The sequence below is a fragment of the Tauraco erythrolophus genome, chromosome 29 (genome assembly GCF_009769465.1).
Source record: "Tauraco erythrolophus isolate bTauEry1 chromosome 29, bTauEry1.pri, whole genome shotgun sequence".
In the NCBI taxonomy this organism is placed as follows: Eukaryota; Metazoa; Chordata; class Aves; order Musophagiformes; family Musophagidae; genus Tauraco; species Tauraco erythrolophus.
This window is the reverse complement of record NC_141493.1, coordinates 5,082,267-5,099,926: the sequence shown is the minus strand read 5'-3', so window position 1 is coordinate 5,099,926 and position 17,660 is coordinate 5,082,267. Positions and strand designations below refer to the sequence as shown.

Sequence of the window (17,660 nt, the reverse complement as noted above, 5' to 3'; positions counted from 1 at the left end):
CTATTCAATGCTGCAGATCACAAACCAGAGAGGATACGCGAATTCATGTGAGTCCAGAGTTGAAATCTCTGCTGGTGTTATCTGCTAAAGTCGTAATTTTGTAATTTTTTGGTTTTACTTTAGCATTATTTTGCTGTTATCATTTACTTGGCACACTGGTATTTTAGCTCTCTCTCTCTCATTTTTGTGACTGTAAATCGTTTCAAAAGTGCAGGTTAAATCTCTGTACAGAAAAAAAGAGCAGACTCATCTTGCTACAGGCTGTGCAAAGAATACGGAAAGTTCCATCCTTTAGCTGAAGTTGCTGTTATTTCATTTTCTAAAGGCAAAACGTGTTTATACAAAAAAAAGTCATAAAGTTTTCAACTCAATACACAATTTGCTCAGATGCCTAAAAATCTACCCGCACTAAATAGCGAGCAGCCAGGTTGAAAACTCCAGCTGCAAGACTAAATGGTTTAAAATGGGGGGAACCGAGCGGATAGCGGTACGTCCGTCCGGTGACTCCGGCATCTCGTTCACGGCTCAGTAAGTGACCGGCAAATCCAGCTTCACAGCACTGCCCAACTGCTCCAGCAGCCACAACTCCTCCTCCCACCAACCCCAACCTCCTTCCTCTGAAATGAAAAAGCCTTTTTAATCTTCAAAGCACAGCCACAAGTCAATCTCCAACTTAGCACACTTTTTAATTTTCTTTTTAATTATCCAGTCGGGAGAGTTATGCCCTCCTTGCTCAATGACCTTTCATTCCTTCAAGATTATTTCAAGAAATCTTTCCTGAGAATAATCAGCAAATTTATACCGCTTGAAGAGGAAATGTTTCAAGGTTTCCAAGCACTGAGGGGGAGAGACAGCATGATTCTTCGTGTGCTCTCGTGCAGGCAGCCTCTGCGGTGTTACGCAGCACCCTCGGTTCTGCAGGCCAAGTATCTTCTGGCTTCAGACTGCTGGGAGCACAATCCTGACATAGGTGCTCCCATACCTTCCAAGAGGTAAGTTGTCACCACGCTGGGCTCTAGAACCTCCAAGTCCTTACGTGGGGCCAACCTCCAGAACGGCAAGAGAATTTCTTTCTACTGAAACTGGCAAAAGGCAGGGAACAAGCAGATTATCTGCGGGTGCCACAGAGCAATAATAGATTCTATTATTAATTACATTAGCAATAATAGATGCTATTATTAGTTATATAAACAATAATAGATGCTGTTATTACTCCCGATAGCTCTTGACCAACTGTTTGTCCCATGAGGTTTGGTCACTAAGCATAGCTGGGTTTCTCATAGCCACAGGGAAAACTTAAGCCCTGATTGCCATTAACGATTTTTAAGTTAAACCAGCATTACTTGCTCTCTGCCCACACACTAACCAACTGTACGCAACCCCGCGTTTGATTCCCACACCTCGAGCCAACCAATTACTAATTTATTTATTTCACAACGAGCCTGGAAGTGTTTATAGAGACAGGCTTGTGTTTAACCAGACTTGCTGGTTAACTTCCCGTACTGGTGTTCCAGGCAGGCTCGGGTGAAAGCACCCACACGCACGGCAGTCGTGGTCGTGGCTCCAGAAGTCAACCAGTTCAGCCCTCTGACTCCACAGGGTCAATCAGGAGAGGCAGGAGGCAACCAGGACCTGTTGAAACTCAGCTGACATCTAACCTGTACGTCATACAACACGTTACCCTGCAGAGAGGGAGGATGTAATTTAGTCCAGTAGCTTTGAAGATGCTTCTCTGTACGTAAGTGGTTAAGAAAGAATGTGTTAAATATATATTAATGCATTAACTATCCCTACAAGCAACAAAACTGTTGAAGAAGGCTATGTGAATTCTTCTCCAGCTGAAGGGAACAGTCCACTTAATACCAAACTGATAGCTCAGGAAAAGCACAAAAAAATAAAATATTTTGACAGAGTTCACATTACTTACAATAACATTTATGCCAACTATAGTTTATTGAAGGAAAGCTTTTTCCTTTCAGCAAGACATGCCTTTTACAAAAAAGCATGTTGGCAACATTTAGTGGAGTACTTTTTTGTGATTTTTGCCAGTAAAACAGACCTTTTTTAGCCAACACACTGTGGTTTCAATATTGTACCTTACTGGTTCCTTCGTTTTCAGGGGTCTTTTGCAGATGTCTGTATAGTGCGACATAAAAAACTATAATCGCAATTATTCTTACTTAATTGGCATCACTTAAAACGGGAGAATTCTTTGCTGCTGCTATTTGGAGTAATATCATTTAGGCATACATTTTGCCCTCAAACAAAATCTTCCATTTGAATAATTAAGAGGAGAAAAGACCAATACAGATAGAGTCTCCTTTGAAGGTACCCACATGCTGCGTCGTCTCCGTAATAAATCTATTACCTGCCATTCAACAAAACATTATCTGTCACAACAGCCTCCAGAACAAAAACAGTAATTAGTCTCGGATGTTAATACACTCGGCACGCCGTTCTGCGGGTTTAGAACGCCCGGAACAGTGCACCTCTGCCAGATTAAAAACGAGGCTAACAATGATCACGAAAGCTTTGCCGAAACCAAACAGCCACGGAGGAGAGCTTGGACAATAGAATCATAGACTGGTTTGGGTTGGAAGAGACCTCAAAGATCATCCAGTTCCAACTCCCCTGCCATGGGCAGGGACACCCTCCACTACACCAGGTTGCCCAAAGCCTTTGGGTTTAGGGTGGTTGATACTAAGAAACTTAATAGAAGGCTTAACCGACAGCTTTGCTTCATTCCATTGTGCCTTATCAGGCACCTTGATGAAAAGCATTAAACACGTTTGATCCCTTCCGAAGAAGAGGAAGGCTCATTAGCGATGGATGTTTACAAGACCCAGGGCTTGGGATTACAGGAGTTCTGCCCCTTCTGCAGAAGGGGCTTTTTAGATCTCTGTTTTTACGAGAAGGATCACGTTATCTCAAAAAAAGACCTCGGGCTTCCATCCTTTGCTTCTTCTGATATTTGCAAACAAGACAGACAGAAGGAAAGCCTCACCTGTAAGAGCCAACTCAGTTTACAGACCTCAGTATGGGACTCACAGTCCAGGAAAATTCAAGCTGTAGGGCTCATCAACACTAAAGATAATTATTTATACCAAGCCAGATTTTTTTTTTTCTATGTTCTAACATGAATACAGCACAAATTGAGCTGCTCCCATTCCATTTTCAGTATCCGGCTAGAGAAAATAAATAGATACACTATCTCACTACAACAAAACCACAAAATTTGGGTATTGAAAAAAAAAAAACCAACCACCCCCTCGTCCATATAATTTTTTTGTTTGGGTTCTTAAAGCATCTACTAGAAAGTTCAAATAAACTGCAGGTAACCAATGAGCATCTAACAGTCTGAATAAACCCAGAGTCCTGTAAAATTCTGTTGATAATAACTATTATGGGCAGTATGATTTCCCAAAATTCCGTACACAAAATTTAATGATACCCACGCAAATACATACTTCCAATATCAGCAAACAACCAATAACTGTTATTGTTCCCATACATGAAAGGAGGCAGAACACTGTGAGAATATTGCAATTACGTCTTGCAGTGTGATCCTACAGAACTGGGACCTGGAGCTCCAATTTCTTTGTCAGTCTGAATGCCAATTATTCCTTTGGTTTGGCTTTTATACAACGAAATGCTCATCAGTAAACTGCACTCTTTAAGCTTTTATCAAAAACTCCCATCTGTTAAAATATGATCAATGCTTCCTGCATCAGGAACATCTAGCTCAACTTTCAGAAACAATTAATTTTCTATAAAAAAAGAAAAAAAAAAAAAAGCTGCTATAACTTGTGAAGCAGCTGGTGCTTTAGAGTACACGATCTACAAAAACAAGGATGTGTTTTCTTTGCTCGGGTAAGGGTCTGAATACAGGATTCTCCACACAAAGGGCAAATAATAAACAGAGCAAAAATTGCAGAATTTACAAATTTGTTTTCCTGCCATTGGGATTCAAAGACTCCACAGAAATTCAAACCTTATCATGGCACGGTCCATTAAGTGCTATTAACTCTGGGACACTTGCATTTTATATCGCACACAAAATAAGAAAGGTTGCAAACTTTGCAGTGCAGCAGTTTATTTCCATTCCCAGCTTCTAAATAAAAAGCGAAAGTCATGACGCGGAGTCACGTGCCTGTTTTTATGAGATATTCTACCGGACCTCCAACACTGATAAGAACATATACACACTTTTTTCTTTAAAAGCACAAAACAGAAACACTGAGCTATATGCTTAAATACAAGACAGTACAGGAAAGTGATCAAAGGAACAAGGCCAGGCAAAAAAGAAACCCTCCGGATCACTACTTCTGTGCTAGAAAGGGAGTGCTCAGTAAAGATGTGCTTAATGGTAGACTCCAGCGACCAAAGATTTCCAGCATAGAATCACAGAATGGTTTGGATCAGAAGGGACCTCAAAGACCATCCAGTTTCAACCCCCCTGCCATGGTCAGGGACACCCTCCAATTACACCAGGTTGCTCAACGCCCCATCCAACCTGGCCTTGAACACTTCCAGGGATGGGGAATCTACAACTTCTCTGGGCAACCTGGTCCAGTGCCTCACCACCATCTGAGTGAAAAATTTCTTCCTTAGATCCAATCTACACTCCCCTCTTTCAGTTTAAATCCATTGCCCTGTGTCCTGTCACTACATGCCCTTGTAAAAAGCCCCTCTCCAGCTTTCTTGGAGCCCCTTTAAGCACTGGAAGGCTGCAATAAGATCACCCCAGAGCCTTCTCTTCTCCAGGCTGAACAGCACCAACTCTCCCAGCCTGTCTCCAGAGCAGAGGTGCTCCAGCCCTCGCATCATCTCCGTGGCCTCCTCTGGCCCCGCTCCAGCAGCTCCGTGTCCTTCTTGTGCTGGGGACCCCAGAGCTGAAGGCAGCACTGCAGGGGGGTCTCACAAGAGCAGAGCAGAGGGGCAGAATCCCCCCCCTCGACCTCTGGTCACGCTCCTTTGGATGCAGCCCAGGACACGGTTGGCTTTCTGGGCTGCCAGCACACCGTGCTGGCTCATGGTGAGCTTTTCCTTCCCCTTGCTAACACCCGGCCAGCAACGACATCCAGAGCACAGAAAGAGACGGGGATTAATTCACGGGATAAATTCACTAACGGCACGTTAACAACCTCATCACATAAACACAGCCAAGAGCAGCTCAGCAGACCGAGTGTTTGAGGTTCCTCCCTATTAAAGCTTCCGAATTCCTGTCACTTCTACAACCTCACCAGCCCACCAACAGCCAGCACACCACTAACACAGCCCTCATGGCCCTGGGCTGCCACTGCACGGCCGTGCAAAATAAGAGTCAATCCAATTAAAACGTGTCGCTACATTTAGAGCCCAAACTACTCAAAGCATCCACACACTAGGTTAATGCCCAGGAATATAAGTGCATAAAAATCTCCCCAAAATTGTCTTTTACTCACCTAGCTGCTACACCAGCGCTGCTGTCTACCACACGTCCTCAAAATGCTTCGGCCAACTGTTGGAGCGACACGAGCACTGCCATAGTTTGATTTAAAAATAAATTCAAGCACCAAATTTGGGGGCCATGCAGCCATTCGGAACACGTTCGGTGAGTCACCACATTTCAAAACAGTCAAAACCAAAATAATGGTGAGTCAACCTCCTTCACCATTTATGCTAATTCCAGCCCATACTTGAAGCAATTTTCATCTAAAGCAAGTGAAAAGGAAATGGGTGCTGAATTAAAACAGTCCCTCTTATCACAAAGGAGATAACCAGCAAATGCTGGTTAAATCCAAACACAAATAAGCAGGTTCAGTTATTGCTTTCATACCACATAGAGGCTAAAAGTTCAAAAATACTCACAGGTACCATGCTGCTACTTCACAGCTCCTCAAACACAATTACAACTGGACTAATTTGCTCCCATCTGCTCCTAAAAATACAACCATCAGACAGAGCTTGTTTTCTCAGGCGTTTTGCTGACGCAAGTCCAACATCAAAACATCACTCATTCAGAGAAGAAAGATGTATCGGTCTCCATAATACACAAGCTAAAATCCAGCTCTACCATCACTCTAAGGTTCACGTGACACACTCTTACCAGTATACATCAATTTTATTACATGGTTAGCAACACAGGTTTTAGGGGAAGAATAAAATATCCTGGCTGCCTGAATGTTGTGAGAAGAAATTCCCTTTCGTCAGAATAAGACAAAGTTTATTCTCTTCTGAAGTAAGTTTTTAAAATTAAAAAAAAAAAAACTAAGACCAGATGCTCGGATGGTAAGTGCATTCCCCTCCCATTCTCCATAACCAGCACTTTCATCTTCTGGCCTGAGAACTGAGACACAAGGAGATTTGGATCCTTGAATTTCTATTATAAGCCCGTTAAAGACTAGTTTTACCATCACCTCAAGCCCAGCCGTTCCTCTGCAGCTAATAAAAAGGAGTTGTCAGATATGAACACGGAGTATTTCAGCACATTCCCACCGCACAGGACGGAGACGACCAAAACGTGTGTTTTGGGACTCCCTCTCAACAACCGGGCTGGGACCTCGGTGGCCAATTCGTCCTTCCCGAAACCAACCCCGAGTTTTCAAACCCCATCCGGCCCAACTCAACATCGGGGCCAGGGCACAGCCACGAAAAGAGTCACAGCTCTCTGCAGATGCAAGGCGAACGAGGACTCACTGTTCACTAGACAACATTCAGTACCAAAAAATAGGTTTATCAAACCTCTGAGAGCACACTGGACCAGGAAACCCCAGGAGAAGCACAGCGCATCGCTAAGCGCACTGTATTTCTGGTGCCATACACATTTTTATTGCTGTTTGGCAACAGAAATTGCCGAGATTTATGTTGAGTGCAAGGAATAAAACCAGAGCAGGAGCCTTCTTAACTAGCAGGTTAGTTCTCCCTCCTACTTCCTTTCCCCACCGAGTGCCAGCGATGTTTCAACACCCCAATTCCCTCTCCCAAGGAGGTAGTGCTACTCCTTTCACAGCCAAATTACCACGGCAAGAAATCCACATTTAGATTCCTTTCTAATAGGAGGCCATTCAAACAGCAGACATGTCCTTCCCATCACCTGAAAACGGCCAAATATCATCAGATTTCTTCTCTGCCTTCAAATAAGCATTGGCATAAGATGGCTCACAACAGTTGAGCCACAAAGAAAATATGCTCCTCAGCACTGCTAGAAGCACTACGTGTCGTACCATGAAGTTAACACCATGTCTTAATGCGCTTCACCCCTAGGAATAGCTAGAGAACATGGCAAAAAGCTTTCATTTTAAATGATTTGTTGTATTCCCTCCTTACACTACATCATGATGCATCTCTTTACTCATCCTGATTGTCAATATTTTCTTCCTGCAGCTTTTAAGTAAAATAAAACACACTAACTGCTGTCAGACCGTTTCATGACCACTAAGGCTTCATAAATAAGAACACTTAATACAAATAAATTTTTCCAGCAAGACATGAATCATCATCTTAAATGGAAGAAAAACCATTCTGTGCAGCCATCTGCATTGTCTCTTGTAAGGATAAATGTATAAAAAAGCGTTCAAAAGTCAAATAAATCTATTGAAGAAATGGCCCCACACAATCTTTTCAGGCTTGAGTTTTCTTATTATTTTTCTTACGTGGTTCACACAAAGAGGCTGACGGGAACAGCTACGGCACAGCAAGAATCTTCCCAAAATCCCCTTGCCTGGGACAGAGGTTTGTGTCTGCTGTGAACTGGACCAGCTCACCAGGGTGTGCCAGCTGACTTCCCCCTGCACACACAAGGACCAGAAGAGGTTAACTGTTGCAGTTCAGATTCGGTCAATAGAGCAGTTTAACAGCCACTTCTGCAGGAATCCATACTGAAGGTGGGTAAAGTTTCACCCATTTAGTTTTCCACCCTCTCCAACCAACATTAACAGCACAACAAGCCATTTCATAGTCCAATAAGAAAGTCCATTATCATTTAAAAAACTGTGAAATAGGAACTGCATACAAACCCAGCATTTTCTAGAGTCTTGTAAACCAACCAGGGAAAATCCACAAAGTTCTCTGTTAGGGGGGCAAAAAAAAAGTAAAAAAATCCTCAATCCATTGCCTTATCTTAAACTCCCCCTGAAGAAATAGCCTCCAACCAAATAATACCAACAAAGACACGAGTTTTATTTCTGCACTGGAATTCAACTCCCTGTTAGCTTCAACTACAGAAGACAAAAATTCCTCATACTAGAAGTCTTTAAAAAAAAACCCATACACCACTCAGTGCATATTTAGGGATGTACACACAGGTCTACTCGTGGCTCAGGGAGGGGAAGCAGCAGGTGAAAATTCTCCAAACAGATCTGGCTTCAGTAGAAAAACACGTCTTTTGTGGGCAAACTCAAAAAAAGCTCCTTGACCTCACTGCCGAGCAGCCATCCGAACAGGGACACTGGGGTACCAGCAGCACCGAGGGGTCACCGCAGGGCTGGGGGTGCGCAGCCGGTGATTCATGGGGGCTGCTTAAATCGCTGCTGTCACCATCAGCCTCCAGCCCAAACCACCCTACAATTTGAAAAGCTGGTTTTCCTACAGATTTGTTCCCACACTGAAGATGCAGAACGAGCAAGAGGCCCGTATTCAGAGAACCTCATTTCCATCCAGCTCCTTACCTCTACTCAACGCTGACAGCCAGGTGCCTGCAGAAGGCAGCTCCCCAAATCTGAGCCTAGCTTAGAGCAGGGCTTACAGACAAGTGACAGATTGGGATGGATTTTAAACCATGTGAATGCAGCCTCTTAAGAAACAGCAGGAGCACAACCCATCCTTGAGAATCGCAGTCTTAACTACTTCCCTTATCGCCAGGGCTCTGACAAGACATTTTCAGCTCCTATTTGCATCTTTACCAAAGCCATCTTTACCAAAGCTCGTTTAAATCCATGATAATAATCTCAGGGCTTGTTTAACCTCGTTGCTAGCCCAAGGTTGAATGTGTTCCAGTGCATCTCCATTTTAACACTGCTCTAATTTCAAGCTATCTGGATCATGACTCGGAGCTGGTAGGGTTCTAAGAGTTCATCAACTAATCGCAATTGTTCTACATATCTCAAGGATTATTTTCCAGTTTACTAACCCCAGCTACTTGTTGCAATAATCCTTTATCTATAGTGAAATCGCCAGGCAGATCAAGGTGTGTTAAGCCTCACTCTGGCAGCATCAGTAGCTGATTGCTCCAGTATTTGTTCTGCTTCTCCATTAGGTTTTACAGCCTGCATCAAACTCCGGCTGCTACTAAAACCACTACCCAAAACGGCTTTTTTTTAAGCTTAAACTGGTTAACTTAAAGCTTGCTCAAGTATGGCAGCGCTGCGCTGCAGTGAGGATGCTCAGATATATAAAGCTCCTTGTGAAAACAAGAACATTTGGTGTTTTTATTTCAGCTGGTCAAGTTCAACAGCATTTACCTGGCACTGAATTCATACTAAGGGAGTCAGCTGCATGAAGCAAACGATAAGATGGAAAAAATCAACAGGAGGTCTTCACCGTGTCTTAAATACATCTGGGGATTTCCTTTTCCTGCCAGAATCTTCCACGGGCTCTGCCTCCAGCTCCTTTTCGGGGTCAGCTCTCACCTGGCGAGGTTGAGGGATGCTGCGTGGGACCCCACAGCGTGTAGACCATTTGGCTTTTCAGTCCACAAAATGACACTGAGGGCTCCAAAATAACAGGATGGGAATGAAACTGTACAAGCCTTTGCCTGCATTCCCATCTTTTACGAAAAAAGGCAAAAACCCACTAACAACAGAAATGCAGTTAAGTAAGGAAACCTAATCGAAGGCTTTCAAACAAGCTTTGTCTGCGCATTTTTCTGCGCTACCTACATCACTTATTTCTACCCAAAATGTACCTTAAAACAAAAGAAAACCACCCACGATACCAAACGGGGCTCGCAAGTCAAAAGCAGAACACAGAAATATTTCCAAATATTTACTGCCTCGATCCGCACTGGGGAAAAAAAAAAAAAAAAAAAACAAAAGCAAAAAAGCAAACAATTAAATAAAAAGGAAAAAAAAAAAAGCCACCCTCAAAGCGTATCACGAGGAGGGGATCAGACAAGGAAGCGCGGCCACCCCTTCGGGACCAGAATTAACCTGCGTTTCTCCATCCCATCTGCGAGCTTACGACTCCGCCACCCATTTTGTTTCAGATTAAAGGGGGAAAAAAAAAATAATTAAAGAAATAGATGAGCTGACTGGCACAGCGAAAACACCACCCGCCGCCCCCGCGGGTCCGGCCCGCGGTGCCGCTGCCCCGCGGTCCCGCCGCAGGTGCCCGCCGCGGCCGCCCGGGCCGTGCCCCAGGTGGGCGCCCCTTCCCCGCCGCCCAGCACGGGCTGGCGGCGATGCCGAAGCCGCAAACACCGGCACGGAGAAGGCGGAGGAGTTTAAAACGTAAATATGAAGCAAAACGGGGCTGAGGAGAGGCACGGAGGGCGCAGGAGCCGCGCGGCCGAGGTGAATCGCGGCCGGGCAACATGGTGGAGGCTGCGGGGAGCCCCGACTCGCCTCCCCGCGAGGAGGAAGGGGCGATCCCCGCGTGTTTGGGGATGGAGGGCGGCTCGCAGGCGGCGGCGCGGGGCCGGGATGGAGGTGACAGCAGCGGGAGGCGAGAGCAACGACCGCGGCGGGCTCAGGGGAGAGCGCCGCGGGGGAGGCGGCGGCGCGGCTGCTCCCTCAGGGCGGGCGAGCGGCAGCGCCGTGCCCGCCGCAGGAGGAGGAGGAGAAGGACGAGCTCACCTGCCATAGCGGGCTGAGGGCGGCAATGGCGCTCGGGGCTGCGGCTCCGCTCGGTCGGCAGCAGCGAGTGCGGCGGGGCCGGGGCCGCCCCGGCGGGCAGAGCTCGGGGCGGGCCCGGCCGCGCTCCGCCCCGCCAAGATGGCGCCCGCCCGTCTCCCCTCAGAGCGCGGCGGCCATGGCAGCGCCGGGCGGGCGGAGCGCCCGGGCGGGCCGAGGGGCGCTCCCGGCCCCGCGGCGGGGCTCGAAGCCGCTCCGAGGGGCTCCGTTCCCCGCGGGGTGCTTCGGGCCCGGGGGTCCGTCCCCAGCCGCGGGGAAAATGGCGCTCGCCGGGTGTCACCGCAGGCAGCCCTCAGCCCTGGCCCGTTCTGGGGCTTGGTTTGGGGTTTTTTTAAGGAAAAATCGATTTATTTTTTAATAATAGGAGAATGAGCCTTGGTTGGGGGCATGGGGATGGGGGGAAAGAGGAAGGCAAAGGAAGCTGAGCCCTCCCAAAGAGGACACCTCCAGCACACACACAGATCCCCCTTCCTAAAGTCTCCCTCAGAATCCGGAGGTTGAATTCCAGAGTTTTCTGGCTGAGAGGATGGGGCAAATCTGACAGGATCCCCCCCGGTGCATGGAGCGGGGTGTTTGCAGACATCTGCCGCTTCCATACCCCGCACCAAAGACGGACGCTGCCTCTCGCATCCCTCTTGGCAAACCCTGAAATTCCTAATTGTTTGGAATTAGCTTTGGATAACCTCAACTTGCTTTAATTTGGTTTCTGCCCTTTCCAGTAGGTGCAGTTCTCGGACACTCCGACAGCCGCCTCGCAAAACCTTGTGCCGCTCGATGCTTTTCTGGGAGAAGCCACCTCCAGTAATTTCCACCTTTCTCCCCTCAACAAAACCGTGCTGCAAAGCCGAGCCTGCCGATTTAGAGGAGGTGTCCTTGAGATAGTATCGACTGATGCTGAGCCTTCTCCCCCACCAGCCCCCTTCGTTATTTGATTAAGGTGCCTCGGAGCTGGGAGTCGATGGGAAAGCCTGTGCTCCCCGACTGGTGACACTAATTGTAATCCATCGCATCGTTTTACCCAGACCCGCAATTCTTTGTCGATCTTTCAGGTCTTCGCCTTAAAAGTCGCTGTTTGCACAGAGTTGGGCTCCCAAGAGCGTTTACCCGTATTTCTTCGCCAGCTGTCTGACCCCGTCCATCCTGCTGCCTCTATAAAGAGGGTTTCATCAGATCCCATTAAAACCCAGGAGCTTATTTTAAGACCATAGACCCTACAAGGCCTCTGGAGCATTTGTTGTTCTTATCCTCATGCAACATTTTTTCCACATTCGCTGCGATACTCCCCTAAGCCTCTAAAAGGCTTTCAAGTAAACCATATGGAGAACTGTATAGGACACGGGTAAGTCACAACGCACCTCTCCTGCGGCTCTGGATGATGAATATCGATCCCTTAGCATTATTCAATACCTGGCCTTATCCCAAATATATACATAGAGTTAGTGCAGCCTTTAAATGTTAATAGCCTTTGTTTGTTAGAGTAGAGGAGCACGGAGCTGTGATGTAAGGGACATTTTAGTAATGCAAGATTGAGACTGCAGCAATTTGGCCACCGACAGAAGTTTGTACGGGAAGATGGATCGTACGTATTCAGTGATGCAGTCTCTCTACGTGGACTTCCTGTGTTCAGAAATCGTTGGCAATGACACAGCTTTATTGTTTTATTTTCTTAAGTGTTGTAATTTTCTAAACTGCCCTTCCCTGGTGGAAAATGGCAGAGTGAAATACAGGTAATACGGCAAGGGATCTGCGAGTGGGAAGTTCAGACATGTGCATCAGTCAGATTGAAATTTAACAGATAAAGAGACCTTGGGGTCATGATAATCCCAAGGACAAGCAGGGGAAAGATGATAAAGGTGGATTTAGTGCTCCAAGAATTGAATTTGACATAGCTAGACACCCTAGGAACCTTGGGCTCGACCCCAGCAAAGAATTTTTCAGCCCTTTGTTCCTCCTCAACAGATAAATTACCTTCCAGGTGGCCTTCCGTGCTGTAAAGTTTCAGAAAATGCCCTGGCATTTTACTCATTCAGGGAGCCAGAGCCCATTTTATGCTGTCACACTGTCCTGCTGTAGAAGTAAAAATGATTTTACTGGGATTATTGGCATATATAATTTCTGTTATTACAATGTAGAACAACTATGACGTATTTATAGAAACATTCAGTCACTTTCTGCCTGAATGATTCACAGGACCATAAAAAAGCTGGAAGAATCAGAGAGGCAGGATGTGCATGTGCCTGTCCTTCATAACAATGCTATTATTAAGAGAAATTAGCAGTCCTTAATCATTTAGTGTGCAGACCTTTGAGATCCTAAAGGAGACACCTTCCCTTTGTTGTTTTCTTTTCTTTGCTACAGCTAATCTAGGAGATTAACTGAGCTCCTCAAAGCTCACTCAAGGATTCACCTGAACAGGTGAGTTGTTGCTGCACCCAGATAATTAGTCACAATAGAAGGCTTATGCCAGTCTTCCCAGTTAAACCATTATGAAATACCCATCCATCAAAAATATATAGCCTGAATTCCTCCTGTAATTGCCCTAACTTGCTTAAATACCCGTAGCACTGACTTTCTTCAGGTAAGACTACAGTCCTGGAGTCCCAATTCCTGCCTCTGTACTAATCAGTCATTATTCTTCCTTTCATAATACCAGATATATATTATAGTCTTAATGTAATCACAGTAGTAAATTAGAAAGCACAGGAGCAAATTGCACTTTGTGATATTTGCCAGCCTGAATCGCTGCAACGTCTCCCCGCCAGCGTGCAAGTGAGGACTTGATTTTGTGGTGAGGTTGTGCCTACGTGGATCTGGAAGTCTCCAGAAGGAGATATTGCTGTGGGACAGTCGAGCCGTTAGCCTGGGCCGCGTGTCCTTCTCAGCAGCCAGAAAATGCGTTATTATTGCGATAGTCTGAAGTAACCTTTAATGAATACGTTCTCCAAGCATGCCAGCTTTTTTGTTGTTTGTTTCTTCATGGCTTTGTGCAAATAAAATGGTAAGGACAGGGCTACAGAAGGTCAGGGTTCTGTTGAGATGCAGCACGTACGTTACCAGCATAAATTTAAACACTGAAATGTTTTTGGCTGGCATCTCTTCTGTTTACGCAAAATTTCCATTTTAAACCAAACTGTTGTCTCAATCGGGACATGAATCATTGATCTGAGTACAGGATCTCCAAAAGACCAAATCAAAACTTCACATCCAGTTATATCTAGGGATGATTGGTTTGGGTCTGGGATCCATAGCTCATTTCCAATTCCCTATCTTGTTTTCTTGGTGTGGTTTTGGTTTGTTGTTGTTTTGGGGTGTGGTGTGTTTTTTTTTTAACAATATAAAACACAGAAATAAAAAAATTGTTTGCCTCACATCAGATTAACAATATTTTATGTGAATCCCACAGATGGAGTTCAGAAGCTAAGAACAACCTGGCACGCATGTATATGGATAACAGGAGTATCTTTTACTGGATTATACAAAGTAAAAATTAAACCCCTGGTATTTCAACAGCTGCCTAGGAGGTGAAAGAAAACTCTTCAAGAAAAGGCGAAAAGAGTTAGCAACTCCCCAGCAGTGACATTTTCACTTCTTCCTCTGAAATACGGAGTAGTAACTGTAAGGAGAAGAGAATGCTGAACTGGGCAGACCTTGAGTTTCTATTCTGTAAGGTAAAGGAAGCAAGAGTGAATAACCCTTCTTAAAAAATGCTGTCTACCACCACCTAGTGGAAAACACCACTTGAGGTTCCTTGACCTACATAAATTTATAGTTTACCTTGGGGACAGTCATGACTTGGTTGCTGTTTCCTTCCCCCTTCCCATTTATATGGAAAGTTAGCAAAAAATGATTTCTTTCTAAGAACTATTTCTAAAACTGAACGACATGCTTCCAGGTCAGTCATGTGAGTTAAATCCTCAGTTTTGTCATCTGCAAAACCGAGGTAGGAAGCCCCAGGAAGAATTTTATGAAGTTTAATTAGTGCAAAGTGCTCTTAATAGCAAATAAGGCTTTTAGTCCAAGGATCTCAGACTACTTTGATCCAAGTACTCAAATTACTGAGGCTTCAGTCAGCGATCCAAGAGGCAGATGTACTGCTGTGCTTGCTATATAGAGAGATAAATAGCAGGGGTTGCAAAGTTACAGTTGCTTGAATTCGCATAATAAATCAATAGGTGAGTAGGAGGGGAAAAAAAAATCTGCGTAGTTGCAGAATTGTTGGATTCCTGCTGTTTGTATCAAGATGGTTTTACCTCTGGTAGCGTTTGGAGAGAGGAGACCTTCCTTCACCTTTGCATATGCAAAATATTTTGTAAATGGAGACCAGATTCTGGCAGCCAGCACAGCACAACCAACCTACAACAGCTTCCTGTGCTTCTTGCTATAGGGTTACTCAGACCACATGGTATTCATCCAAAGGTTATCGGTGAATTCAGGGAAGGAAGAGTAATAAAGAACGCTTACAGTAACACTAGCTCAACTGGACAGCTCGTGCTTTGCATGAGAAGCTAATTTTCTTGATGCTGTTACATCTGGTACCTCAGGGGCTCTACCAAATAGATGTGATTTAACTTGCTGAGCCAGAAGTGAGACCTGTGTTTGGCAGAGGAAGGAGGAGATGGGCTTAGTCACCTCTCAGAGTTCATTCCCAGTCCTCTTTTCAAAAGCACAGCCCCTGAAACTAGCCAAGGGAGAGTCCTTACGTCTTGGGAAGCGTGGGAGAGCAGGAGAGGGCCAGGCAAACAGCGTGCACTCATCCTCCCTGCTCTCTTTTTCTGCCAGGTCCCGGTTGCCAATACTGCTGAATCGCTGGAGCCACACCTGACTCTGAGATGTTGTGGCAGCAGAAGAGGCACTGCAAGAGCCTGTGGCCGACAGCTCCTGACAGTTTTGCTTTGCTGGTGCACATTCACACTGGCGTTTTGCTTGCAGCTCGCCATCGGATGAAGCCTATGTCATCTGGAGAGATGTCTCCAAGCAGGACACAAACTGGGTTTTGCCACTGTGCGGCTGTTGTTCAAAGCTGTGGCAATCAATGGCAGCTTCTGTTGACAGATGTGTGTAGGCAGGACCAGAGCAACTTATTTCCACTTAATCTGCTTCCAAAAGGGTGTGGACATGGTGCATGACAAATTTTTAGGTCCATTAGAGGACTTTTGTAGCACAGACTAAACCAAGTTTTCTTAAGCCACCTCCACTGGGAGTTCAAGTGAAGGTCCTTTCCTTTGCAAGGAACAGGCAGCAGCACCTTCGTGGCTGCTTACTCATATCTCAGCAGAGAAGTGGTAGCAGAGAGACAATCTGTTTTAACCTTTTGTTGCTTGAACCCACTTGTAAGCAACTCTGAAAGAACATCCACAATGTGCTCAGAGGGGAAGGACAGTCGTGGAAGTTGTCATTACTTTTGTCTGCTGTCTCCCCGTGACTCATTTAATTCCTCATGTGGACATATAGCAACAAAACCACACAGTGATGTCAGGAACGGTAGAAAAACAATTGCTGCAGAATCAACCTCCTCTAGCAAGTGGCAAGAGAGAAAAAAAATAAATGAGTATGATGCTGTGGCACGAGTTAAAGATCAAAACAGGCAGCACCACAACAAGCCCTCTACAAAGCTACTTCTGAAGAACTGTCCGAATCATGCTGGGGAGACACCGGGAATTGTCACTCACACACAGCTGGAAAAAAAGAACAGCTCTGAGAGAGGAGGGAGAACTGGGTCCAAACCGAAGCTCAATGGGCAAATGGAGAGCTGGAAACTGTCTGTGGCAAAACCTCTCAGTTCCTTCTTTCCCCAACAGCTGAACTCACACTTGTCACAGGAGTGCAAACCAGGCAGTTCACGCAAGCGTGGATGCCACAGGGCTGGATGGGCTCCCTATTTATAGTTCCCTATGGACAGAGCCTTCCCACTGTGCCGCTGCACGCAGGGTAAGGTACAGCCCCTGCCTTGAAAGGCTCACAGTCTAAACAAGACTGGGAAAAGGAAGGACTAGCAGCCCCTTTTATGAGGAGAGCCAAGACTCAGAGATGAAAGGATGAAAAGAAAATCCACAGCAGAGCCTGGAACAACGATCTCCAGCTTCTCCCCCCACATCGCCCTTCGTTTTGTTAACTCCTTCCCTGCCTGAAGTGCCACCTCTCCACTACTCATTAACTAGTGCCAAACAGTCCAATACAGTGTCACCGAAGCATTCTTGCAAGCCCTGGCCCATCTTGCCACTGTTAAACTATTTTCCCTACAGCAGAGATGGGAGAAGGGATGTGCACCTGCTCTTAACTCCCTCCTGGGACCATGCCCCGTTGGCAGGATGGGAAGCACTGGATCAGGACAGCATCCTGGTGCACTGACCCTGCTGAAGGGATGATAAACTCCCAGGAGTGGGGCATGCTGCCAGCCTCCAGCGTTCAGTGTCCCAGCCGACTGCGGAGCGAGTCAAAGATAGTCTCCTTTGTTTTGTGGGGAGGATTAAAACATGAGCCGTTTGTAAGTTGAACTTTGAAGTGTCTTCTCAGCAATTTGAAATGCGGTCACCCAACAAAAAGAAACCTTTACAAATACATTTTTTGTGTTTGAAGTTGGAGATCATCCACTGGCCTGTTTTCAGGCATACATTTCAACTGGCTGTGTTACAATCCTGCCTCTGTTCTCATGCAATAGAACGCAGGGAGGATTCACTTGACCTGCAATATCAAATCCAGAGAAAATAAGACATTTGTCTGGAAAAGAACCACTCAAAATAGCAGGGAAGAAGTCATGCTGCGACGTGAACTGTTAAGAGTTGAGACAAGAAAAACGAATATTATACGAGCTGGTAGGCTTTTTCTAATATT

The 17,660-nt window shown here is 45.7% G+C and overlaps 1 protein-coding gene across 4 annotated transcripts in view; it reads right to left on the bottom strand.

Annotated features, from left to right (window-relative positions):
• Positions 1 to 17,660, bottom strand: part of SLC23A2 (solute carrier family 23 member 2) — a 68,281-nt gene that overhangs the window by 41,612 nt on the left and 9,009 nt on the right. The window contains exons 1-2 of one of the 4 annotated variants that reach the window (XM_086628125.1): positions 10,773 to 10,791; positions 7,635 to 7,769 (exon numbers count right to left, since the gene is read on the bottom strand). The exons of 2 other annotated variants lie outside the window; for them this stretch is intronic. The gene's annotated coding sequence lies outside the window, so the exon portion shown is untranslated. Of the gene's footprint in view, positions 1 to 7,634; positions 7,770 to 10,772; positions 10,821 to 17,660 lie in introns of those variants that run through there. One more of the 4 variants, XM_086628124.1, reaches the window with a different exon arrangement.